Source organism: Cyanistes caeruleus, chromosome 1 (assembly GCF_971803275.1).
Source record: "Cyanistes caeruleus chromosome 1, bCyaCae1.hap1.1, whole genome shotgun sequence".
NCBI classification, from domain to species: Eukaryota; Metazoa; Chordata; class Aves; order Passeriformes; family Paridae; genus Cyanistes; species Cyanistes caeruleus.
This window is the reverse complement of record NC_141701.1, coordinates 76,686,533-76,714,070: the sequence shown is the minus strand read 5'-3', so window position 1 is coordinate 76,714,070 and position 27,538 is coordinate 76,686,533. Positions and strand designations below refer to the sequence as shown.

Sequence of the window (27,538 nt, the reverse complement as noted above, 5' to 3'; positions counted from 1 at the left end):
CTAGCCTAACAATTAGCACATGATCCATAGCTGGCAGTCCTACTGTTTCCTGAACACCATTCTTCCACTCTCCACTCCTGAAAAAAATTGAAAACAAGAATAAAACTACACCGTCACTGCTAATGATAACCATCCGACAGCACAGTTTACTTTTGACATAACTCATTCCTACACACATTTTCACATCCTATTTGGCAGTGGAAAACAGCAGATAAATTTGGGAACTTCCACTATATACTGGTTGCTTATTCTAGGTCCCTCGCCTCCATAATGTGAAAACACTTTAAAATTACGTCACTTATTATCTTTGGACATACCAAGGCAAAACACAGCAACCTGTTCATAAACAGAATTCTTTGCATTCAGTTCCATGAACAAACTCCTAAACATCAAGCTGACTTTTTCTGGATCATCTGTGGCAACTTTAAGGAGAGACATAGATACAAAAGTAATACTAAATACTTATGGATATCCTGGTTGTAGTGGAGGAAAGAGCTAGGGGTCTGCCTACCCTGCCTACCTACCCTCTGGATACAAGGAAAGCAGGTGGCATTATCCTGGCAAATATGCATAAATCATCAGGAATACCTTGGAGGGAAAAGTGCTGCCCATGGATGAATAACTTAGCATCTGTTCACAAAGGATTCACCATGGAGTAGGGCAATTTACAGACTATTTTCACACAGGGTACTCTCAGTGAAGGATTTAATTATGTTGGTCCAGAAAGGAAGAAGTGCACTCAGAGCAAGCTTGTAGATGTGAAGGAGTGTTTTGCCATGCAAGGAAATAATCTTCCTTGCTCCAAGAGTTGCTTGTGGGGGACATTATGACTAAAACCAGTGCAATTCCTTTACACTAGCTAAATGAACTCCTATAATAGGCAAGCATTTAATTGCACCACTAAGTAGGTGTGTACAGAAGCAGAATGGGGCGCTGAGCAGTTTTAGCAAAATGCAGAAAATATAGGCAAATATAACTTCCAAATTACTGCAGCATGCCATCTTATATTTCTAAGGACTTTTTCATGGTTCAAAAATCTGTTCTTTTTCTCTGTTGAGCATTGGTATTCCTTAGAAAACTTGGCTTAACTAGCTGTTCATCCGGGACCTATTAATATAATATGTAGTAAGTCCCGTTACTTCTCTGTCAGTCAGAACCTCCCTTGTAAAAGGAGAATAGTTTTGATTTATTTCCAGAGTTTTAAAGAAATAACTCTTATCAGGAATGCTCAGATGTTTTGGTACCACAAAAGAACCTATATCAGCTGGATATTTCACGTGAAATGTAATAAATTCTGCAATTAAATAGCAAAAGTTGTCTAGAGTACGTTTTTGTAGGAAATTAATGATATACAAGTTCTTTTAACTCAGAACAGTAATCAATATATGAGACAATCTGTTACAGCTCAGTATAAGCTAACACTGCAGAAAGGTACCTTTGCCCTCAATTTGTCTACATTGCTGAGAAGCGTTGAACCAGTTCAAGTGGCCATGAAGCTGGTTTAATTATACTATTCTCTGATCCCATTAGATTCATTGTAATGAATGATTTCCCAAACCTTTCTATTTTGATAATTTTATGGTTTAAATTCTGCCTAACAGGAAAGCAAACAATTCATAATGAACATCTCAGCCATTGCAGGGAGGGTGGGAACCAGGTGGTCTTCAAGTCCATTCCAACCTCTTAGCAATCTATGATCTGTGACTTAGTTCTTTATGTAGGAGATTGTTCCTGCTTTGACACATTAATAAAACTGGAGTGAGGGATGAACCAGATCCACTTATGAGTCTATTTAACAGTTAATGCTTATATTTTTTAATGGTCTTCCCATGTTTCATTAACAATGTCAAGCATGCTTTACATGCCACACAAACCAATTTATTTGGAACCAGGTCACACAATCTCAAGGAGACACAATTTAAGGATGATACAAGACTGTAGAAGCCAGAGACCCTCTGCATTGAAACAGTACATGCATACAGTTCTGAGCCTTACTACTTCATTGCTTTAAAAGCTGGAGAAAGATGGGGACATTTACATCAGCTAGAAAGAAAAATTCTTCTAGTAACCTCAATCAATTAAAAAAAACCTAACCCCCCAAAAAAAACCCCCAAAAAATAATAAAAAACCCAAATAAACCAAACAAAACCAAATAAAAAATAATATACCCACAACTCTACATCTATATTCCAGTCAGCACCTTACTTTTTTTTATTTTCTACAAATGAATAAATATTCCCCCCCAAAAATGTTAATATTAACTTCTGCAGAAGATATTCTTCGTATTATTCCTTCTGTAATGAACACAAATTTTAAAAGCAGAATGGTCATCAACAATGATGAGCTACAGTTTAAAGCTGAATAATGATACCGTGAGGATGCAACAATCTGTAGCAGTCTTGGCCATAGTAAGCATGAAGTATTGATATGAAGATCCCAAGGGCAAAGAAGAAATAAAACAGCAGATCCCAGACCTCAGGCATCAAGGAAACAGCCTGAGGCTTGTTCAGGGAGCAGGCAGGTGGAATCAAACAGGAAGAGCTCAGAAGAGGAAAAACAAGGGAATCTGGAAGGTCTTAAGTGCAGCATTCTCCAAAAGTTCCATAATATCCAGTCCAGCCTGAGGAAAATATATCCAATCTGGTTTTATGCCCAGTCTGAAACTACTGCCTTAAATTTACAAATGTAGTCTCACATTTTTTGCTGAAAATTCACCATAGCACAGAGCTTTGATTGTGTGAATTGTTTCTTTTCAACCTCCTTTGTAGCCATCTCTTCTTCAATTTGAACAGGGCTTTGGTGCCCCACTAAATTTCAGGTTACTCAAATTTATTAACATTTTTTCTTCCTTTAGGGTGCCTGAAACCAGATACAATATTCCAGAAACACTCTTAAAAGTGCTAAAAAAGTGCATTAAAACTTCCTCCAACATAATATTATCTGTGTTACTGTAAATAGAGCTCAGATGTTTTGGGGGGTTTGTTTATGTTTCAAGTGAATTACTGACTCACATAGTATCAGTGAAATAATGCATTCCATCTTTCAGGGAATGTTTATTATGATAGAAATAGCAGTCCTAGAGGACTGTAATACTATCAGAGGACTATTAGAATTCAAATTTATCTGAAGCTTGAAACAGAGTATGCAAAATTAAATGAAATTGATTTTTTTTTTTTAGGATTAAAATGAGATTTCTGTGACATGCTAGAAATAGTATCAATCACAGGCCCCAAAACATAGATCTTTCAGGGATGCTGAAACCTAGGAGTCAGCAAGGGAGAGTGCCTCCTAATTAAAATTAGCTCATATATTAAGTCATAAACAGGAGGCATCTACATCCTGCTGAGTTAAAGGAAAAAGCTACTTCCAGCACTGAACAAACAACATCAGGATAACAAAGTGGGAGTATTGCAAATGAAACTAAGGGAGAAGTTAATACACTTAAGCGGAATGGTCAAGTTTGATAATGTACAGCAGGGAAGAGAAAAAGAATGCAGGTATTTCAGGTGATCACCAACTTCAACTAAAACTGAAAAAAAAGAAGTAAATATCATATGAGATATAGAAAAGGAAAATGGACATCAGATGTTGAAAATTCCAATGTTCTCACTGAGACTAGAACAATGAGGAATAACTAGCTGCAAATATTCTAGAACTTCTGCTGTTGGTGAGAAGGCCCAACAAACCTCTATTAGAAACAAGGACTAAAGAAGTGAAAAAAGAAAAAAAACCTGAAACGTGAGAAAAGAAAATGAAAACCAAAACAGACAGATGACTTTTGAACCCAAAAACTCCTTTCATTCCTTCCCTTCTTATGAAAGGAATAAAAGATATATTAATTAATTTCTTGAACAAGAAAAGGCTGCATTTCCACTATAATCTATATCCCATATAACACCTCCTTGATCCAGGCTTGATTTTCTAGTCTGACCTTTGGCCTACCTCATCAGTATGGACTTTTTGGGTGCATGCATGTAACCGATTTAGTATGCTTTAGCCTATTCTCCATAAGACTTCTGCCATATCTTTTCTCCGCATACTACTTTGTTAAGTCCCTAAAGAAGTTCTATCACCACATCTACCACAAAATAACTGTGGAAAAGCAAAGGCAGTTTCTAGATAAATTTCTATTTTTTTTTTCCCTGAGAATTTAAAAGACATTAAGAACCTTTGTCTTTCCACTTTTAATAGCAGGATGTACCTACCCAGGAATTTCAGGATTTACTCACACAAGGATTTAGGAACAGGTGAATAGATTGTAAATTAATTCACTGTTGCTCCTAAGAACCCACATATACACTTGTGGTGTGCAGAGACCACGCCTGCCTCATGTCTATAAAAACACACCTCCCAGCAGGGTGTTCACAGATGACTGTTTTTCCCTGTCCATGAAACAGTGCAATCTGCTTTTATTATTCGGGCTCCAATGTTTCCTGTAATTAAGCCAGCTCATTCCAAACTAGATTGAGTATCCCTGCATTACATTGCAGTCTGAATTGTAAATATGGTCCTAGTTAGTTCAGTTTTCTATGAAAAGTTTGTGCAAATTTTTTGCCAGGTAGCCAGAACACAGTATATTTGCACTATCCATGCAGGGTCCCAAGTCTACACTGAGTTCTTACTACGGATGACTCCTTAATAAGGATAATAGCATTGGCCTTGGGGTTTCTGCTGGTCATTCTGCATATTTACATCCTCCCTGCTGTTTTAGTGCCTAAAGAAGTTTCATTAGCCTCAAAATAAAACTAAATTCACTGCATTTTACCTCATCCATTCAATGGATTTTTTTTTTCTCCTGACATGACCTATAATATTAGACCAAGTTTTTGAAGCCTACCTTTTGAATTTTCTTTGGAATCTAAATCTAAATATAAATACCCTCCAGCCCATTAAACAATTATACTTGAGGACCCAAGCTATCTTTTATGGTTCCATATTTAACAGAAATAGACTTAAAATTAGTAAAAGACCGAGCTTTTAGTAGTTCATTATGAGTTTTCTTTGTCTTATTTTTCTGTGATTGTGTTTGTACAACTCATATAGTTTTGAGGATTATTTATTTGGGCACATTAACAGAGATCAAATAAAATAACTATATTGGACTGAAAGTAATTTATTAAAGAAGCTCTACAGAATTAGGAGAAGAATAATTTCTTGGTGAAAACAGAATTTTAATCTATATTCCAGGGAATCATCTCATGAGAGCTTATATTATATTGATAGAAATAGAAGAATGAATCCTCATCATACAAATATATATTTTTATATAGCAGAGACATCATGTTAATTTCTGGTGAAAGCACCAATTACACCAGTTTGTGCAATAGAATAGTTCTTAGTCCTCTGACATTAACATTAAATGGAAAAGTTGTCCAGCATATGCAAACTCCAAAAAAAATTTCAGAGCCATTTGACTTACAAATGTGCTAACTAAATAAATATATTACAACAAAGCAAATAGATTTTTGCGCTTGTAGGAGCTAAAGTCATTAGACACAAAAAGATATCTTTGCTCTTCAAACATTATGCATTAAACAAATTATATTAAATGTTCCCAGAATAAAAATTATTTATATTGCATTAAGACACAAGGTTCTATAACCATGAGTTATTGAATTCAATATTGTTCACCAACTGATATAAGAAAGAATTATCCTCCTTGTACAAGTCAGAAATTGTCATTCTGTAGTTCCAGGAGATCAGACTCATTGAAAATAACATTCTCCTTTTAGAGAAAGGAGAAACATGCTACAGCCTGTAACACCATCCTGGGACTTGAATAGCCCAGCCCAATCCGAGCCCCTGCATAAAGTAGACGGAGACAAGGTCCCAGCAGTACATCTCAGAGGTTTGTTAGGAAAGACAGTTTGGATCAATTCTACTTCGAGTACAGACAAACCCATTCGTGGAGTTGTTTTTGCTCAAGGACCGGGTTGCACATGGTGGATAATGCGGAAAGATGGAACAACACAATGTGTACCTCAGAGAGATCTGATGGTTGAGTGAAGATCATGAATGAATGCCCTTGTCTGTATATAATGTATGTGTTGTAGAGTTAAAATATATATATATTAATTTTGATAATAAGTTGATGATATGTGGATAAGGGGTGGAATGTCCTGGGGTGACTTTATGATACTGGTATCCCCAATCGTCTGGTTTATGTTATATATTAAGTTCTGCACCTTTAAGACTGGCCCTGATAGCAAAGCAGGGGAAGAAGAAGCCGCAGTTTGTGTTGAAAGAAAACATCACTCCCCCACATTCTGCTCCTGGACTGTGTTGTCTGCAGCACGGACAGACAGTGGGACAGAGCTTCTCTCTGACTTTTAGTTAGTTTTAGCTAGCTGAGGCAGAGGAGTTCCCTGGACCTTTGGGGTTTTTTTTCCCCTTTTTCTTGGATCTGTGCAAGCCTGCTCTGGACTGAACACCCAGCCAAACCCCAGGAACTCACACCGGGGCCTGGGCCTCGGCACTTTCCAGCGCCGAAAGGACGGATAAGAACCTGAGCGAGCCAAGCTACACCACGTGAAAAAGACTTTTCTTCCTAGATTTGCCATTCCATCGAACAGCGAGAGGTTTTATTATTTAATATTACTCAATTTCTGTTAAATAAACAGCTTTTTCCACTACTCTCAAAAGAATTTTTTTCCTTTCCTGGACCAGTTGGGGGGGAGGGGTCATTTCCCTGGGGAAACCCCCATTTGGAGTTTTCCTCCCAAATTTGCCCTAAAATAGGACAGGTGTCTACTTCTATAAATCTATGAATAAATTTTCAAGCATCTGCGTGATACTTAAATGTTTGCTTTCAGTATAGCCACAGTGCTATACTGAAAATATACACAGTGCATATTATTTAAGAAATTCTTCATCTCCTATTGGAGTGCTTATCAGATCACAAGATATTCTGAGTTGAAAGTGACCAACAAGGATGATCAAGTCTAACTCTTCAGTGAATGACCCATATAGACATTCAACCTATGAACCTGCAACCTCGGTCTCATTAGCACCATGCTCTGACCAACTGAGCTAATCTCAGCATCCAATGTTAGGTTCCAGACCTTTATATCTGCTCTGAATTTGTAGGAGTTTTAAGTCTGGAGTTCTTTATGGTTTTGGTTTTGGTTTTTTTTTGGGGGGGGGGGGGCGGGGGTTGTTGTTGGGATTTTTTGTTTGTTTGGGGTTTTTTTAAGAGTTCTAAATAAAACTTTTTGAGAATAGTGTTTCATATTTTATCACTAAATCTCAAGACAGTCAGAAATTTAAGCAGTGTCTTCAAACATGCAAAGTACATTTTCAAACTGTTTTCTAAGAATTAACCTGTACACCTTATAAGAGTTGCTGAGGTATTATATACGAGTTGACCTTTGCTGGATGCCAAGTGTCCACCAATGCCCTCTACCTGTCCCCTTCTCAGGGAGACAGGAAACAGAAATGAAGATGAAAAATCTTGATTGTTTAGACTCAAGAAGTGAAGCAAATAAAGGTAAGAAAAAGTACTGAAGATATTTCCTTAAAGGACAAACAAACAGACTAGACTGAAGAACTGTTGATTCTTTGTCTTTATCAGATAATTCTTCTCACAGCTGATGTACAATACGGTGGTAGCATTGAAGTGTGGAAGCTGATTATTATTTTATGACATTTTCAGTAATCTGTATCATTATACAGTCATTGTGTAGCCTGACACTATCTCTAGCAACTGATTCTTTAATTCTAATGATGTGACAAGTACTAAGGACAAACCTGGAAGGGCTGAGGAAAATGAACTTCATTGGATCAAATTCCATGCTAAAGGCCTGAGCAGGATACTCTGGGTTCATTCAGAATATTGTCAGATATTGTACTCTTGTTCTCTAAAACAAAGGTCTTGGCTGGATATTTAATATAACAATAATCCAACACTCCATTTTGGTTAATCCCTAGGATAGTATGATAAAATAAAAAAATATGGCTTAATTGATAGTGCTCTAATTTGTGGCCAAGTGAGGATTTTGACCATCTTGGGTGAGGAACAGGAACTGCTCTGTAAGAGCTGTCTCTGTTCTTTCTCTTAGGGAGGAAGAGGTCTCAGGCAAGAGATATTCTGGGTAGGAAGACTAAACTCACATGAGGAATAGCTCATCTGGTTCCCAGAGCAGAAGAGTTAATAGAAATTTAACACTAGTTAACATAATGACATGCCACACTGAATTTCTTTAGTATTCATTAACAGGACAAGAACATTTGAAAGCAATGTAACATTACAGTAGTTACAATATATCATCCTGTATCTGCACGTGTTGTGAAAGTAAGATTTATAATCTTCTGCTAACTAAGAATATTTTGAAAATTTATATCTTGCTTCCATAAGTTTAAAATTTTACAAAGCTTAAAATGCTCTGTTTGTATAACTTTTGGTTTTTTTAAAAAAATATAATCAAGGTATCTAACCATTCTCTTTTCTGTATGTGAATATCTTAGTCATGAGAGGTTTCTCTTTGTACTCACTTAACTTTGTATTTCTGCAGAATTTGGTCAAGAATTTCCCATTCATTTCTTTTTTAGAACCGGGTATCTACTCTGCTTAATTAAAGGACAGGCATGTGTTTTGATCTGCTTTAGGTTACGATGGGGCTCTGAAATCACTGGCATAGTGTAAAGTTTTGCTGTATAATGAAACAGAAGATATAGAGGCTTAAGAGCAGTTCATTTTCTTTCTTGCTGCTTCCATGGTTTATAAATGGGAAGAAGGGGCTGTCTTTGGAAGATAAAGATGATGTCCAGTTCTAGGAGGAAGCAATGAGGCAAAGACTTACAACAGTGAATGAACATTTTTTTCTGTCCTCAGGGCTGGATGCTTCTTTCTTCAGCATTTCCTTTTTCAATGCAGTGAGTTTCCTTACCTACTTGGCACTTTGGCCTTATTGACAAAGATCTTTGAAGAAAACTCTCGTCTGCAAGGTTCAGTTTGAGAAAAAGAGACAGTAAAGTTCAGTGTCATAAGCATCAACTGCATTTTATCATGTCCATATTAATAAATTAAACACTGCCAAAAGTAAATTTAATTTTTTTTTTCTGTTACTTTTATATGCATGTGTATCTTCAAAGTGTTTCAACAGTCCCTGTCATGATTTCATCCTAAACAAGCTAGCACTCTCTCAAACTATTTCTGGTTGTGCCTCAAGAGCTGTCACAGATAAGGACCATTCCCAACAGAGATTGGCATGCTTGGCAGAATGGTTGACAGCCATTCCATGCCAGATGACAGCAGCAGCGGAAAAATACCCTGAGAACGGTCAGTTTAGCATTATAGACATAGTGATTTGATTCCTGGCCATTTAAACAGTTTAATTCAAATGTGAAAAGGAGAGCAATGTTATGGGAATTGCTAAAATCAACATACTGCAGCTGGTGTGGATGGAACTGACTAGAGATGCTTCTGCCTTGTGTGAAAGGAATCAAGAGTTTTGCCATAACGTTACACTTTTCTGTCAAAAAGAAATAGAGAATTTTCTCCTGATGTTTTCCCACTTAATGAATCAGTCTGTTAACAAAAATGATCACTATTGAAACAAGTCCAGTTCAACATTAAAATGGCTAAAACAGCCACCAATGCAGATAGAATAAAACCCTCGACAGTCACCTGAATTTTGCAGGAAAGGTGCATGAAAACAATATGTATATTCACCAATGACTACTAGGATGATCCATTTCACTTATATGAATGGCCAATTTAAGGAATTTTTGGGCTTTTTCTGGATTTACTGTCTCAAAAAGTAAAAGGAAAAAAAAATAAATCAATGTTGTAGTATTTTAGTGGGCACCTTAAAATCTGAAATACTAGGGTTGTTTAAGGCTCTACTATATCACATTTTCATCAGGTCTAACAGTATTCTGATTGCTATAGGAAAACAATGTAATGAAAATGGGAGCTGCATAAGTCACCTCCTATGAATTTTAATGGTAATGGAGCTAGTCATCTCTGTACTTTTACATTCACAGCTGTTGGTATCGTAACTGGAATCAGTCCTTCAAATTAAATTAGTAATATGCAGATTGCAATGAATGTAACATTTAGCAGGTACACTTGAGTTTTAAAGAATATTCTAAGTCAGATCTCAGTAGTGCCTGTGATAATAAGGATACAGTATGGATGAATTTCAACTTCTATTATAATTAAACTCTTTCAGCTACTGCTTCATTATTATGCAAAACCTTTCCAGGTGATATGTCCCAGATCTGATCTCAGTCAAAAAACATTTAAAAGGGCAATCAAAATCAGTGCAAATGTTGCTGAGAGTTTTGAGTGCATGGAAGAAGTGGATGGTGTTTTTCAACAGATATTTTTGACAAATACTACCAAATTGTTAAAATTTTTCATAACCTTCCTGAAGCACAGTTAGATATATGGATATGTTTTTAACCCCACACATTCCCAAGGAAACACACTGATGCAATCTGAAATGGAGTGATAATTTTAACTGTATTTTAATTTTATACAATTATAGGTTAATGGTTTTTCAAAGAGTAGTTAAAGTCCCTAAGATAAATACTCCCTTCTTTGTAATAAAAACTACATATATTCAGCAGTGATTTGATTTTTACATATTTTACTACAATACTTATGTTATTAACAACAAGCTCAGAAAAGTAGGAAATTAAGATGAAAAGAAAAAATTTGAAAAAAAAAATCAGCATAAAATTTTATGCCAAAATTGAAAATGAGGACCACAAATTTCTTTCTAAAAGTAAATTAATAGCTATACAAAACTGGCCTCTTCTCATGATCAGAGAGCTCATAAAGCGGCTTCAAACAGTTATAGACTTCAGGAAATAATCTGATAAGAAGATGCACACCCTATGACAACATAGCCACAAAAATTCTACAAGGGAAGTATCATCATGAAGGCTTCTTAACCATTAATTGTAGGATGGCCTGTTTTGGAATCATTCTAAATTTGCAGCTATACTTAAATAAAACATTCTTGTATGTTTCTCAAAAAATTGCCTTTCGCTATTTGCTTTTAGGCAAGGTGCATTAAAAGACTTGTAAAATGTGTAGAAAATGTACTTCTATACTATATTATATTACAGAAATTTCTATATTATATAAGTTATATACATATACACACACATATATTTAATTTATATATATTATTTTCATATATATGTATTTCTATACACAAATTATTGATGGGATGAACTTTAGAGGCATGATAAATTATATATATTTTATCCTTCTGGCTTGATAAAAAAAAAAATAATTATACCTATAGCATATTGAACACTGACTTATTTCAGTATTAAATCTTTTAAAGGTTTTAAATTTCAATGAGAAAACCTCTACCTAAGAAAAATTTCACTATTAAACATGAAAATAATTTTTCTCTCCAAAAAAATTTCTGGACTCCTGAGCAGGGACAGGATTTTTTACTGAGCCATGCCATCACATAGTATTCCACCATGAAAATAGATACAAACATATCCTATATTCCCACTGTATAAAATGCATTTGTACTTCAATATTAAAAACATATTCTGTTTAATATATCTTTTCCCAATACAGCTATGTAAAATTCTATTCATTAAAATGGCCGGGTGCTTTAATTTTCAAATGTTCCTACTGTATACCCTAATTTCCACTTTGCTAAATTCTCTCATACTGCTCCTTGTTGAGGGCAGGTACTTTCACATGCAGTGCAGAACTGGAAAGAGGCAGAATCCCATTCTTTGTCTGCTTGAATCTTAAGTACCTTTGAAGCAATTACAAGAACAAAATGCTTCAGAAAGAAAAAAAACAAAACATTTTAGAGGACAGTCATTATCTACTGAAACATTTTCTGAATGACCATGATGATTCTTGGAAAGTTCAGCCTTTATGGAAATTTTGCTTTCATCATAATTTCTCATTTATTTCATGTCTCATCTTTTGGACCTATTCAAAATGGATGGATATAAAAAATCAGAATACTGCTGAGGAACATGGAAAGAAATTAAGCATTACTGAGAACAGACAGGAAGCCAGGAAAGGGATTAAGTATAAAGAAAAATTGCAACAGGAATACTAATAAATAAAACCAACCTCACTGTAACTCTGTCACAAGCCAGTGGCATATCCCAGCAGCTGGTCTGAACTGCCATGGCATCCATTCTGGTAATCTAAAAAGACAGTGTCAGAATCATTCTTGCTGACCTTTCACTAACAATGCCATAAAGCTACCCATAGAAATTGTATAATGATTCAATAAACATAATACCAAATGCTGAAATACTGTGTCAGAAAAGACACTAGAGAATGGTATGCACTGAGTACAATTAATTTTCCGCCTGCACGGAAATTCCTCATAATACTGCATTGTGCATAATTCGTGAAAACTGAGCTAGCAACTATTTTCAATTTCACTTCAGATTTCATGACAGTTCTCATGATGCAAGACATTGTCATTTCTTTGAAAATAATATATTAAAAGTAGCTTGCCTTGGGCAGATTGTGTCTACTATACAATATTATCATCCCATAACAAAGAAATTACACTTTTCACTTTATTTCTTGCTTTCTCTTCAAAATATTTATGGTTTACTTCTGCATTAGAAAACTGAAGTGAAAGCCAATATTAAAGCCCATGATACCATTATGTTACTCAGTTCTGTAAGAAAATATAAACAGGAAGACAGTGATTGGTAAGATTCTATAAAGAGACAATTTTCCTAATTCTATGTCAACCCAAAATTTCAGGTAAATTCCATTCTTTGGTGCCTCTTTTTGTTTTTAGGTAACAACATGTATAAGTATTCATCCCTGTATCCAGTCTTTTAAGTCAGGGCATAATGTTTTGCATAACGTGCCCACAACCATGACTTTTGAATGCAAAGGATACAAAAGTTAAAAATACAAACTTAGCAGTAACTGTTTTGGAAGGGATAGCAATAACAAGCATAAGGAAGAAAAATAATGATAAAGGGAGCTTTACATTTCCCATCCTTTATCCTTAGGAAAAAATATATATATATATATACACTAAAACCTGCAGGAAAATAATGTACTCTAAGCTTTATTTTCTTGTTGTGTTACTATTCACAGGCTAGTAACTTATGAAATGGTTTTAAGTCAAACTTTAGTTTTAAAGGTTATTATGTGGTTCATTTTTGAAGTCTAAGCTTGTTAAATAATCTCAAGTGACTCAAGTATGCATAAGCTTCCTGCAAAATAGGCAATCATATCAAAATAGCAAAAGTGTTTGAGTGGGAGAAATAATCCAGAAAAAAGAGAGGAACCAGTCTTAGGAACAAGTGGCCTTTTCCTTCAGTGGATGAAGTCACTGTCAGCCTTCCCAGAGATATATCCTGTGACATGTTGTCTATTATATCAAATAATTTCTAGATAACCTGAAAACAACTAGCAATGTCCAATAAATGTATTGATGAATGAATTATGCAGGGTATGAAGAATGAGAACCAGGCATGAAAAATTGCAGTAGGACCCTAAAAGATGTATTATTCAGAAGCAAAGAGGCAGATGAAATTCAAAAGAGTGATGCACATAATTCTAAAAAATTAATATCTTAACTTCAGAGAATCATAGAATGGCTTGGGTTGGAAGGCAGCTTAAAAATAACATCAGGTTCCATGTGTAGGGACACCTTCATTAGGCCAGTTTGTTCAAAGCCCCATCCAATGTGACCATGAACATTTCCAGGGACAGGACATACACTACTTCTGACAACCTGCTCCATTGCCTCACCACCTTTGCAGTAAAGAATTTCTTCCATATATCTAATTTAAACCTACCCTCTTCCAAGTTTAAACATTCCCCTTTGTCCTCTCAATACATGTCCTTCTTAAAGGTCCCTTTCCAGCTTCCTTGTAGGCCTCTTTAGGTACTGGAAGACTGAAAACAGGTCTCCCCAGGGCCTCCTCTTCTCTATCTGAACAGATTCAGCTTTTTCAGGCTGTCCTTACTTACAGTGTTCCAGGCCTCTGATCATCTTTTCGGCCCTCCACTGTGTTCACTCCAACAGGTCCCAGTCCTTACATTTGGAGTCCCAGAGCTGAACACAGATTCTCTATGGGGTGTGTTGAGAATGGAGTAAAAGGAAAAGTAAAAAAATCACCTCCCTGATATTTGGTAATGGTTCTTCCAATGCAGCTCAGAATACATTTGGTTTTCTGTGCTGCAAGAGCACATTGCTGGGTCACATCTATGTTCTTGTCAGCACCACCCCAAGTCCTTCTCCTCAGGCATGCTGTCGGTCCGTTCTCTGCACAGCCTGTATTTGTGCTTGGGACTGTCCCATCCTGACAGCTGCAGGACATCACACTTCATGAGGTTCCCTTGGGACCACCTCTCAAGCCTGTGGAGATCTACGTATTTAGCTACTATTTACTATTAGCAAACCACTACCAGTTAAGATAGTTAGGGAGTTTAATAGTTTAAGTTCAATAAAAATACCAGTTTCATATTCCATATGCTATTAAAAAAAATTAGATGTCAATCTTTTGTGGTGAGTTGACCTTGATTAGCTGCTAGATGCACACCCAGACGCTCTCTCACTCCCCCTCCTTTACAGAATGGAAGAGGATGGAAGAAATCAGCTGGAAAAGTTTGTGGGTTGAACTACAGAGAGGGAGATCTCTTAATGATTATTTTCATGAGCAAAATAGACTCAACAACTTTTTAGGGAAAAAGGTATGGATATGTTATTTTCTGCTGTTCCCCATTTATTCAGTTTTCACCTCAGTATCAGGGAAGAAATGGGACTAAAGTTGCTTTCCTTGGGTAGTGCAGAGGTGCTGAAAATTTGCTGCTCCTGTAATTCCTCTGAGAAGTGATTAATTGAAAACTAAGCAGCAATGAAAGAATAAGTACAGTTGCAAACACTGCAAACAATCACATAGGCATTTAAATCACATCTTTAGAGGTGAAAACATCAAGACCTCTGCAGAAACAAAGACCTCCGTTTAAAATAGGTTATTTAATGATTAACTTCTGGTTGTGTGACTGTGACTATAATGCATAAAAGAAAATGCAAATCCAGCAACAAGACCTGTGGGAGAAAATAATAAGATATCTCCTCACACTAATAAATATACTTCATGTTGTTCTTCTGTTCTTCTGTTCTTGATTTATTCTAGATGATAAATCAGCAGCAGTCTGACCTTCTTTAGCACAGCCACATTCTAATTCCCTAACATTTTTTTATCTTAGTATCCTAAAGGTAGATGGGAAGTATTTTGATGATCTAGCCACTAGTTTTGTGTGACAGACATCGTATTATTTAAACCTACCACCTTCTGCTTTTTTTCTTAATGTGAGTTTAGATAGTATCTTATATCATGTTCGTCAAGCTTGGCTGACTACTTATAGTTTTTGCTGGAAAAATTATTTCAAACATGACTTACATTCCTCTTTTTATTGATACACATCAGTGAATTCTACAGTCCAGTGTCTGATACTCAGCTAATAAAGATTAATGGATTCATTTACCAGATTGTTAGAACACTATTAAAATGCAAATGGTTGGTTTCTGTTAATTGTTCAATATCACATATAATTAATATGGGGACTTGTACACTTTCTTGTGGTTTTGGTACAGTTCATCTGAAAAGCTTGAGGAACAGAAGCAAAATCTGGATTTTTTATCCCAAGTTGCTAGATGAATAATGGCACTTAAAATGTAGCAATTGTGAGCTGGAAATTAATTGGCGAATTGTGAGGTTTAGATGCAGGAATAAATACAAGATGGACAAAATAATTATTAGAATTGTTGAGAGAAAAATATTTCTGCAAATGGAAGAGAAAAAGAAATAAACAACTTCCCATTAATAACAGCTAGTTATCAAGATTTTGATTCTGAATTTGTGAAATTCAATTTAACATGTTAATCTTTTGCCTGAACCTTTTGCAGAGCCTGGCAAAGACTTTGGAAGAGTAAGTCCCAGATAAGTCAGCATAGTTGCTGCAGCTGTGAACTCTGGAGCCAAAGGCCAGAGGGCTTATTGTATCTAGCAGCTATTGTGTTCTACCCTGAATGTATCTTATGTCCCCTCCCTACTTCTGTTTTTCACCTAAAGTACTTCAGACTCCTCTCCTCTCCTGAAGGCACAAGTGGAACCCTTCCACTAAAACTCTGGTAGTAGAAAACACAGGAGTTTGCAAATTCACTGAATATATATTATATATAATATAATACAGTATAATATTGCAATCATTTGCACCCTTGTACCCTTGCTAACAGAGAATGAAGTAGGAGTATCTGCCCTTTTATACGAATATGTTTTTGCTCTATGTAAAAGGGATCTACAGTGTGCTAGCTCTGTTTCTTGCAAGATTGCAGCTGATGAGGAGTTATGATGCTTTTTAATTTGAAATGCCTTTGAATCAAATTCCAAATCTGCACGTTGTAGTTTATCTAAAGACAACAAAATTTCAAACCTCATCACCTCCACTGAAAAACAATAATTTATGTTTTGTCACTCTCATTTTTAAAACCTGTATTTAGCATTATCTTTAATTACTAAATATTTTTTTACACATTTAGCTATTTGTTTAGTATACTCTTCTAAATATGATAGCATAAATTCACAACATATTTGCAGTCTTAGAAAATAGACCTTTTTTTAGAAATCCCATTTTATTTTTCAGGTACTTTGTACAGACAATAATCCCTCTATCTTGGCTTTGAGTGGTTTGGTTTTCTTTACTATTATTATTATTATGTTTTATTTCTGAGAGGAGTATGTGGATTAAAAATATTTTTCTCCTTTGTGTGCATTTCACTTCTTGGAACTGCAGACAACCAAATAAAACCGCTTCTTTCACCTGTTTAATTACCCATGTCTTCTTTTTCTCTGAATAGCAGTCTTATCAAAAAAAGCCAATTATGAAACCCAAGTTTGGCTGTCAGGTGAATATTAAGAATTATGAAACAGTGCTGCTGGATGACTATTTTATTGTAACTTCCTGATTTTTTTTCTAGTGGTTTAGGTACGTTTCCCCCTCTTCAAATGGTGATATTTGTAAAGGTTAAATTGCCATGTGAACCTGAACACAATTATGAGAAGTTCAAAAAGGATTCTACTGATTCAGCTGAAGAAATTTAAAACGAAATTGACATTAAAATGACTCAGAATTAAAATGTAAATATATTTAGTATCATCTGTATATTAATTCAAACAGAAAGTGACAGTTTCATTATAGCTTTCACTAAGAGTTTAAGTCCGAAAATTTTTGAAAGCAAAGCTGTGTAAATCCAGATTTAAGAGACCTGCAGCCCAAAACATAATGGCAGCAAAGAGTACATTGATAGTGTGTTCCTTGCTGCTTTATAGCTGTTAAACTAATGATGTGAAATGGAAATATGCCAACACAATATGCTACTTGTGTTAAATTACTCCTAAATGATGGCTACATCTACATATTACTATTTCTTAATGAATACATCCTGTCTACTAATTTTAGGCAGGTTTAATATTTAATGGCTTTGTGCTTCTCTTACCCACAAAAATTACTTAAACTCCCTATAACACAGTTCTAAATTATCATTAAATTACAACCCATCCACTGCACAAGAAGGTAACATACTCTAAGGCAGCCGATACTACCAGAAAATCTATCTGGATGGTGTTAAAGAGCTGTGACTAACAGCTAGATCACTTCTACTTAGCCACAAGCCCAGTCCTTCATATCCCCTCCATTTCAATTATTATATCAGCATTAGAAAGAGTCTGGTATATACTATTATTGAATAAATCTAATATCATTTTCTTGTCACAGTAGATCTACTGCTTTGTCAATTTTCCATCACTTGTTTTGACATTTCTTTGATCCGCCTCCTCCTTCACATGATATCAAAGAGTTTCAAAGATCAAAGAAGTAGGTAAACACAGAACACTGGAAGGGAAGAAGAATATTTTCTCTCAAGACCTCACCATTAAGCTTTGTCAACAGAGTATGTATGACACAGCAAGTTCAGTAAATCAGAGGATTGCCTTAGAAATAAAAGCTAAGGAGCCCATGTATTCAAGGTTCATAATTTCTTATACTGATATGAGCCACTGAAAGGAATAACCAAATGCATGTAGAGTGAGCTTCTAAAATAATTAATTTCAGCTGGCCTGCCTTCATCTCTCTCTTTAATAAGACAAAATGTCATAATGAACCCAATACAGAATAGTAAGTGTCTCCAGAACAAAAGTTGCAGAAACACTTCAGGTAATGGCAATGCCATCAAACGTATCCATGCATTCTTAGTGTGGCACTGAAGCACTGTAATGGTTGTCAGGGATCGGGTCTGGCTGACACTGTGGTAGCACATAAAGCTATATGATCTCTTGCTAACCCTATAGCCTGGGGAAGGCAATTTGGTACAAGAGAGGAGTTCCTGCAGTTTACACACAACCCACCACTTTCTGGAGCAGTTGCAAAGCTGTGGAGAGTCTTGGAGACGCCTGGTCAGTGTACAGTGCCTTGAGAACATTTGTGACCCAGTTGGGATTTGGGTATTCCTTATGGAATCCAATAGCCAATTTCATCAGTCAGCAGAGGAAGGCTTCAGGGTATCAAGGACAGAACCACTCAGGACAGAGTATGGGGAGAGGGCCAGAGTTCTCCACATACCCAGTATCCAGGTCGCAGCTGCATACTGCCTGTGGGCAGACCCACCTTGCTGACCTCCTTCTGCCTCATGCCGTCTCCCTTAAAGAACACAGAAGTTATTGACTCCTAAAATTGCTTATATAACACTCATTGAACTGTTCTGGGGTCTGAGTCCACCCAGTCTACTCGCTGCTCATAAATGGTGACAAACATTTGATCATTAAGGGCATAATCCAGCTAAATCAGGTTTCTTTCCTGATGCATTATCCACCAACAACATAACAACCTAGTCCTTAATATGTGGGGAAAAAAAAAACAGAGGGAAATATTTCTTAAAAAATTGGGAAAAAGGAAGGAAGCAAGCAAGTTGGCTTTCCTTTAGGCTTGTATCCATTAATGAATATCAGTAGGACACAAAATTATATTTTTAAGGTGGTCCCATTAAATCATTGTCAGATGAATTACGTACAAACAGAAACTTGAGGAGAGAGAAAGAATCACCTTCTACTGACATAGTGATAATTCTTTCATATTATAAAAAAAAAAAGTTGACTATCAGCTGTCAGCTAGATGCTAAATAACTCATCTTCTGGAAGAAGAGCTGGATTCATATTTTTAAAAGTGCTAACACAAGAAGATAAATGAGAATAAATATTGAATTACACAACAGGAAAATATTACTCTTAATAATTCTGTCATCCTAATTTTATAATTTATTACCAAGCACAGAAAAGAGAGAAATATACAGGCATCTCCCTCAGAGATGGGGATTCTAGTAAAAGGAATTTTTATTATACATATGTCATTAAAGCGAAACTCATTAGAGTCACATAGTGATAGCAAACAAATTAAATAAGCAAGCTTCAGTAGACAAAGTGGTGTCAGCTAGAACTACTTTTACAATTTTGCTTCAGTCCTGTATACTTCAAATGTGCTTGTAAAAGAAAGTTTTATTCTCACAATTATTCAGAGTTATGCTCTTGGTATATATGTCATCAGGAAAAAGAATGGAACATGTCTTTTCCTAGACAAGGAGAATTGTTATTGATGTTATATTTTTAGCACTCTACGTTAACTTAGTAAATGAGATGTTGTCTAAAACATATATAAGATTTATTGTCATCTTCTATGTCTTTCAGAAAATATAGCAATTTAAATGGAAGTCATAGTATTTTGATTAAACTCATCTTCCTCCTTTTTTATCTTATCCTCAGCTTCTTTCGCTACATGAATTAGTTGATTTCTGGGGATGCTTTGTTTCTTTCCAAGGAGCATCATATTCACTGAAATTTAGGTATCAATTGCCTTGTATCTTTTCTTATTGTACTATAAATATAAAATAAAGACAAAATAAAATTGGAGTGATAGCAAATTAAAAAGGGAATAAAGGTTTAGAACAACACACTGACAGGTTAAGGAAAGACAGGTTAAACTTTGTCAAAAAAAGAGACACTTTTAGGATATAGAATGTTTAAGTTGAATTACTATTTTATTTTTTAAAAAGTAGTACTTCAAAATACAGATATTATTCAAATGTGTTTGGGGTTTTTTTCCTTGTTTATTATTTTTACAACTAATTTTAAATTAATTTTCTCTGTGTTATTCTGTGGTGAAAATGATAGGAACAAGACAATTTTACCACTCAGACTTTCTTAATCCCTCCTTCCCAATGCTACAGCAATCACATTTTAAAAATTTTTACAGCAAAGGTCCTCAGGGGTAGATTTTATTCAGATAGTTTCATTTCCCATCTCTTTTCTTCATGGCTGAGAGGCACAAGATACAGATGGAAGGTACCAATACAAAACAGGTGACCAGGTGTGACACAATAAAATACCTATGTGAAATCTTAAATTTTATATCTCCTTCTATCTGTATGAGGTGAACACCTACTGCTTGGCATAAACCTATTTTTGGTACTTGGATTTTGATGAAGTGCCAAGACTGAGCTTCATTTAATGTGAAATAAGATTTCAAACAAGTGGCAAGAAGATATAAGCAGATTTACTTGTGATTACATTCTTTATCATCTGCATTTACAAATTCCCAAACCCAACATAAAACAGCTTAAGAAAACTTATGTCTACTTTTTGTCCAGATAGGAACTTGTGAACTTTTCTGTCTATGTCCAACAACAATTCCTCTGTTTGGCTCTGGCCTGTAACTCAGTTATTCCAATCTGTGAGTCAGATGTTGGAAATAGAGGGACACATCTTGAGTTTTTATTAATGGCCAGTAAAAACTAAACAGAAAACAAAACCAAAAACAAACAGAAAAATTAGCTATGTATGTAGCTTCAGTTCACTGGAGCTTCTCTTTATCTTCTCCTAAATATATAACTAACCCCAGTATTTTGCTGCGCAAAGCTACCATCTTCAGTGAAAAAAAATACTTTGAAATAGATGTTAAAAATGTTAGCAGGGACTATTAAAGATGGGATTGACAAACTGGGAATAACAGTAAATGTGAAGTTAAGCCTTTACCTGTGTTTGTAGAAGGTGTGTTTTGAAAGGAATGAATGTACATATGTACACAGAAAGTTACTTACACAGAAGTATGAAGTATCAGTGATCATAATGGCACTTCAGAATTTGTTTTACCTTCTTCCTGCTGGTGTTCAACACAATGCTGGGACATTACATGGAACAGCCATATGGAGGTAAAAATGCTTATTTGAAAAATTTATTTTAGAAACTAATAATATAGGACTGTACAAAACCAAGTTTACTTACAAAACTGTTTGCTTTACTTTATTTCAAATCCTACTTTTATCAGAAATTGGATCTTAAGAGTTTTTCCCATGAATGATTAAGGGAAAGTATATTTGTGATTAGTTTCTCTTAATGCATTTAAATTACAGACTCATTTTGTCTAAAAACTTACCAATCCTATTAATTTTAAGAACGTTTTAAAATGTTTTCAATTTTGATCAAAATCTGATTTATGTCTTCATATCTGAGGATTAGATGTGAAGAAAGTTAGCATATCTTCTTTTAAAAATCCCAAATTCTAATAGAAAGAAATAGGCTTTTTTCTGTATTCACACTGATCAGAGATATTCAAATTGCATATTACCTAACTACCTAATAAAATCAATCTTCTTTTCCATTTAATACCCTGCGTATTTCCCACTTACAATATTATCTCCTCTTTCTTTGCTTCTTTCTATGAACACAGCAGCCAAATTTGTATCTGTAGGACAATTCCTCATCATTCATCAATCCTGTGTACTATACACAAAAGTTGGTGATTATGACTTAATTGAATTTTAGCTCTGTTTTTTGACAACCCAACCTCACTTCATCAATTCACATCCTGCAGAAGTATCTTTCAGTAAAAATTTTCGAAAGCTTTTTTCACTTTCATGATCAATTACTTCATCTTCAGTAACTAAAATGAAGCGACAAACATTTCAATCAGGCATGGAAACTTGATAGCCTTTTCAATGTGGAGCTACCCTTTTTTTTTTAGTTTTTCAGATGTCTTTTAATCCCTATTTGGCTGAATGATTTGATTATGTGGGACATACAATTAGATTTTTATTTCCTTATAAAAGTTGTGTTTTCATGCTGTTGAATTATTGTTCAACAGCCTGTGTTCTCAGCCTATATTACAAATAGTCAGGGTAACATAGTGAATAACAATAAATATCTTTGTAATTATGCAGTCACTTCATGAAGCCAGCAGTCTGATGTTCAACTTGGAATTAAATCAGCTTAAGGGTAATGGGTTACCTTTGAATTAATTCAGAGTAATTAAGAAGAGTAATTCACTTAATACTTTCACAACCCACAAGCTCATTCTGAAAAAGTCGTTAACAAGTGAGGAGAAACACCTTTATCACATTAGACTGCTGATTCTCTAGCCTAAGAATTCCTTAAAAATCACTCAGTCTGTGAAACACACATCCCAACATAAAGACAAAATAAAGCCTTCTTGTAGTAAAAAATTCACAACTTATTTTAGCCATGCAGTCTTCCATAGAGCAACTAACTAAAACATGGTCTTTAGGCTATCATAAAGAACTTTGTCTACTACATTTAACCTGTTATTTATGAAAAATTATTCCACAATATCTTTATAAATCCATGGTGACAGATCACGCTAAAAGACTTTGAGAAAGACAAGTAGTCTGTATTAAAGAAATTCAGTTCCTGTTGTCTTAGTTCATGAGAAGAAAAATTGATTTACAATTGATTAATGCCCTGTCAGACATCACTAGAATTCAACCTGGCTCAGTATTTACCTCTGTGTAATTCAGGATAACATTCTAACTTGAAATCCAACTATTTAACGATAAGCCACTGAGTTTAAGATCTCCCACTCTATCTAAAGTACTTCCAGCTCTAGCACCAGCTGGGAACTGCCTCCAAACATAAATGGATGTTATTTCTAGCTGCTAGTAGTGCTAGATATAAATCATTCAAAGTTCATGTTGATAAAAGTGGCCAAGTTATATACAATGCAGAGCTTCGTGCCCTAATTATCATGCAGTACAAATTTGCAGAGCCTGTGTTTCAAATATCTCTGAATTAAATCTCCTCTGAAATCAGGAATGACTAGATGATTTCCATATAATTTATGCAAAAGTCACTTTTCAAATTACCACAACATAGAAAGGACCTCAGAAGATAATTTTTAGAAGAAGAAATATGGATGAATTATCTTTTTTGAATATACCAGAAACTCAATAGTAAAAAGATTTAAAGGGAAACACATGCAGATCAAAATTAACTGATTTGAAAGCTGAAAAGAAATACAAACACTTTTGGGAGCAAATGGTATCAGGAGCCAGTTATTCAAATTAAATAGGAAGCTGAAAAAAACCCAAAACAGGAATGCTAAGTAAAGTTTCTTCTTATGCTGTTCTACTTAAAATGTTTATGCTTAACAAGAATAGAACAAGAATTTGTATATTCTTATATCAACCAAAATTTTCTCACTAAAGAGATATTGAAACTTCTCTGGAATATGAACATTTTGAGTTTGCTTTCTTTTTAAAATAAAGTATTATTTTTCTCTTAACCTTGGAAGGAATTTTCTCATACGCTGTTAATATGAAAAGGTATTTCATTCAAAGATTATGCAACCAGGTAGAGTATAAAACTATCCATTTGCCAAGTTTCTGTCCTTTTCATACTTTTAAGCTTTGCTTTTTAATGATCTTCATTATGATTTAAAGTACACAGATCTCAGTTTCTGTAATACAGACGTGAGATACTAATTTTTCTTCTGTGTCCAGTACAACAAAATGTGCATATTTTTTTATATATGTAGGTAACTCCATCTGAATATTTGCTTGTCAGATAGTGAAATCTTTGCAAAACTCTTCAGGGAGCTGCACATGCCAGCTAGATTTCAGGTTTTGAAATGAGATAAACAAAAAACAAAACAAAAAACACAAACAAGCAAAAAAAAAACCCCAAAAACCAGAAAAAACAAAACAAAACACTTGTTACGGTCAGTTGTTGGCCTCCTTCCTCCTCTGAACAGGGTTTAAGTGCCCAGGTGCCAGGGCTGCCCGGCCCGGCCCCAGGCGGTGCCGGCGGCTGCAGCGGCCCCAGGGCTGGGCCCGGCTGAGCCCCTCAGCCACGGGCGGGCGGGCGAGAGCCCCGGGGAAAGCCTGGCCAAGGGAGGGCAAAACGCTGCCCGGCAGCCAGGGCTGAGCCAGGGGAACCGAGCCACAAACAGCCCTGCGAGCCCCGGGGGGACAGCGGGAGCGGGGCCGGGGCCGGCAGAGAGCCGGCAGGGATGGGCCTGCGGCCAGGGAGAGACCCTGGCTGGGCCGGGCTTTCCCTGCGGCCCCAGCAGGGACCTCAGTTTACCTGCAGCCCCTGGGAACGATTCGCGCTGGAGGAAAAAGCATCAGGAGGAAGGATCGGAAGAGCTGAAGTGTAATGGAGTGAGCACAGCCCCTCATTCTCTTTCCCTTGTGCCCTTCTTGGAGGAGAAGGCAGAGGAGAAGCTGAGCCTGTGAATGGGATGAAGAAATAGGGTTTTATATGTTGGACGTGTGAGATCTGTCTTTTTGTTTACTACTACATGTAAATGTTTATTTTAATTGGTAATAAATTCATTTTCCCCAAGTTGAGTCCATTTGTTGCAGTAAGAAATGTTCCTGTATTTATCTTGACCCAGAGCTTTCTTAATTAATTTTAAAATATTGCATCCCCTCTTCCTGCTGAGGGGAGAGAAGGGAGTGAGCAACTCAAGCTCAGCTTTTAGCCAAGATTAACCCACCATGCCTTCCTTCTTTGAATTAGCTGCAGTTCCTTTCAGATAACACAGATTTGCCTTTAATATTATTACTAAAAATTATTTATACTGTAACAATGAAGCTGGTGCAGTGTGAGTTCTGTTGGGAACATGTGAGTCAACTACCAACATGAAATGAAAGATGAGGGTCATAAATAGTTAATTTTTTTTTTAGCTTTGCAGATCACATAGCTTCCTTTTCCACTTACGACTTATTACCAGTTGTCCAGGTAAAATGCAAGGTGATTTGTACACTGAAGTATAAAATCTCCATCTTGAATTTTGATTTAGTAAGGACTGAGAGCACTTGAGTTTAAAATCAGTGTTTTGCATAGGTTCACAGTATTATATTTTATTGTCTACTCTGCGAACAAAAAAGATTTAAAGCCATAGTGAATCATGTCCAAAACAACTAAGAGACTAGTTTTTGCATGATCACAGCTTTTGAAGCAAAAGGTTCAAATGTCAGAAGAAATTAATGACATTTGATTGAAGAAGGACAAGGAGAGGGGCTGGAGCTAAAAGTTTCTTCAAGGTCAAGGAAATTAGAATCTGACATCTAAATAGAAAAAAAAATGGTTCCATATGGATGCACCACTATCCTCAAAGCACTGACAAGCCTCTATCTGAAAACAGACGAGTCTTTCTGGAGTGATCAAGAGAGGAAAGCAGTTTCCTATGATTTCTGAAATCCCAGACTTTTACTGTTTAAAGCATAGAACAAGTTAATCATGCATGAGAAAGGAAAAAAAAAAAAGTGGTGATTAATTCAATTTGCCTCAGTAATAAAACGATATTGTAGCCCAACATTATTTAAATTAATAGAACAGCATTTGTGCTGTGGAATTGCAGTTCAGTCTTATTGGGACTTATGCTGACAACAGCCACGTACAATGTGCTATCAATCTTATTTTCTCCTTTGTCTCGTTATAACAGGCAAAAAGAGTTATGAGTTCACATGATATGAAAGAATGTGATATTCTATCGGTTGATATCACAAAACTATCCTTTTCTTAAATGGGGAGAGGTAGAAGTAAATAAAGAATAGCAGCCAGAAGCAATTATGTAAAACTCTGAGCAGTATTCCCTAGAGAGAAAATATGTACATTTTCCTGTCTAGTTTCATTATGTGTATTCATTTCAAAACTAGACACTTCCCAATACAAACAGAGCAAATTCAATTTTGTTCAAACAGCATTCCCTTCTAACACTTCATGTGCCAAGTGAGAAACATAACACAAAGCCTTGAACAAATTAAACATCTCTTTTAAGAACAATGTAAATGTTACTAATTTACTTTCAGTAATGGGAGTTTTTCTGATTCGCTGCATGACTGCATTTGGGTGTTACAAAGAATAAGCTGTTTGTTTCAACCTTAAATCTTGTTTGTGTACAAAAAGATTTTGTCAAACTCATGAATGTCAAATAATACATTGTAAATACAGCCTTTGTTAAGTACTTTCACAAAGATTTATGCAGGCTTCAATAAAAAGGGAAAAGATAGGAGTAGGTGAATCCATCATATGTGCCTTTGCTGAGATGGAGCGATACGGCCATTTTATTCAACTTACGGGATCAACTGGAAAAATGCTCCCAACAAAAACCTGAAAGACATACATATACAAATACACATGCACTTTTCACCTAACTGCTACACAAGTGGTGATTGCATCCCTGCTTGATTGAAGAGGAGCTCCATGATATAATTACTGACCACTGTAGAGAAGGCATTGAATGAATGAAGACATAAATAAAGCATTAGACTTTTCTTTATATGCATATATTTGGAAGTTTATGATTTGATAAAGAGGAAAAACCTTGGAGGAATTATCAATGAGAAGGTGAACTTGCAAGGAACAGGGGAGAAAGGTAGTATGGCAAAATGACGGTAGAGACAGAAGTGCCAGGGCATTCACTTAGCGCTTGCTATTGAGCTTGTCTCTTATAAATTAGGATTTTCCACTGCAACCCAAGGATGGGAAAGACCAGGAGTGTTAGGTAACCAAATGGGTGAATATGAGTCATGAGTACAATATAGAACTGAAAATTTGAAATGATCCCGATCCTGATGTCAAGTATACAGACATGTATAGGGGTATTAACATGAAAAAATTCAAGGTATTTTTATGACCCTAAAATGGACACTGAGCAATTTTGATAAACTGGGTTCAAGAAGATGAATTTAAACAGGAAGGGAGGAAGAGAAAATAGCTCCTAGCATGATGAGAATAGAGGATTCCGTCCATGGAATGAAATTAAGAAAATTCAATTTATACATCTTGGCACAATAAAATGAAGAGGGAATACACCTCTACCTAAACACAACAGAATACAACTACTGAAAAAGACAGAAACTATTCCGATCCAAGAACCCACTGGCTTGGAAAGAACAGTTGTAGAGCAGTCTGTCTGTATGAGTGGCAGAGGTAGCAGAGTGGTCTAGCTCTAACATGGATATGATTTTCTTTAGTATGAAAGGACAAAACACTGATCTGATTATAGTTTCAAATGCTTCTGAAAATTCTATAATTTGTGTTAAGAATAAACTAATTAGGATTGTGCTGAAGTCTGTATCAATTAGAAAGATGCAAAGAAACTAACAGGGTATACAACCTGATGGTTTGCAAAGAAGGGGAGAGTATTTCTTTTGTTACCTCTATCCTCTGATATGCAAGAGAATAAACAGGGACACCATGTGAAAGTAAG

The 27,538-nt window shown here is 35.6% G+C and overlaps 1 long non-coding RNA gene across 4 annotated transcripts in view; it reads right to left on the bottom strand.

Moving 5' to 3' along the window:
• LOC111925633 (uncharacterized) overlaps positions 1-25,583 on the bottom strand; it is a 54,251-nt gene extending 28,668 nt beyond the window's left edge. For 2 of the 4 annotated variants that reach the window (XR_015289443.1, XR_015289442.1), the window contains exons 1-2: positions 24,037-25,583; positions 12,065-12,141 (exon numbers count right to left, since the gene is read on the bottom strand). This is a non-coding gene — a long non-coding RNA (uncharacterized LOC111925633). Of the gene's footprint in view, positions 1-12,064; positions 12,142-18,598 lie in introns of all 4 variants that reach the window. The other 2 variants (XR_015289444.1, XR_015289445.1) reach the window with 2 other exon arrangements.
• Between the last annotated feature and the right edge of the window lie 1,955 nt (positions 25,584-27,538).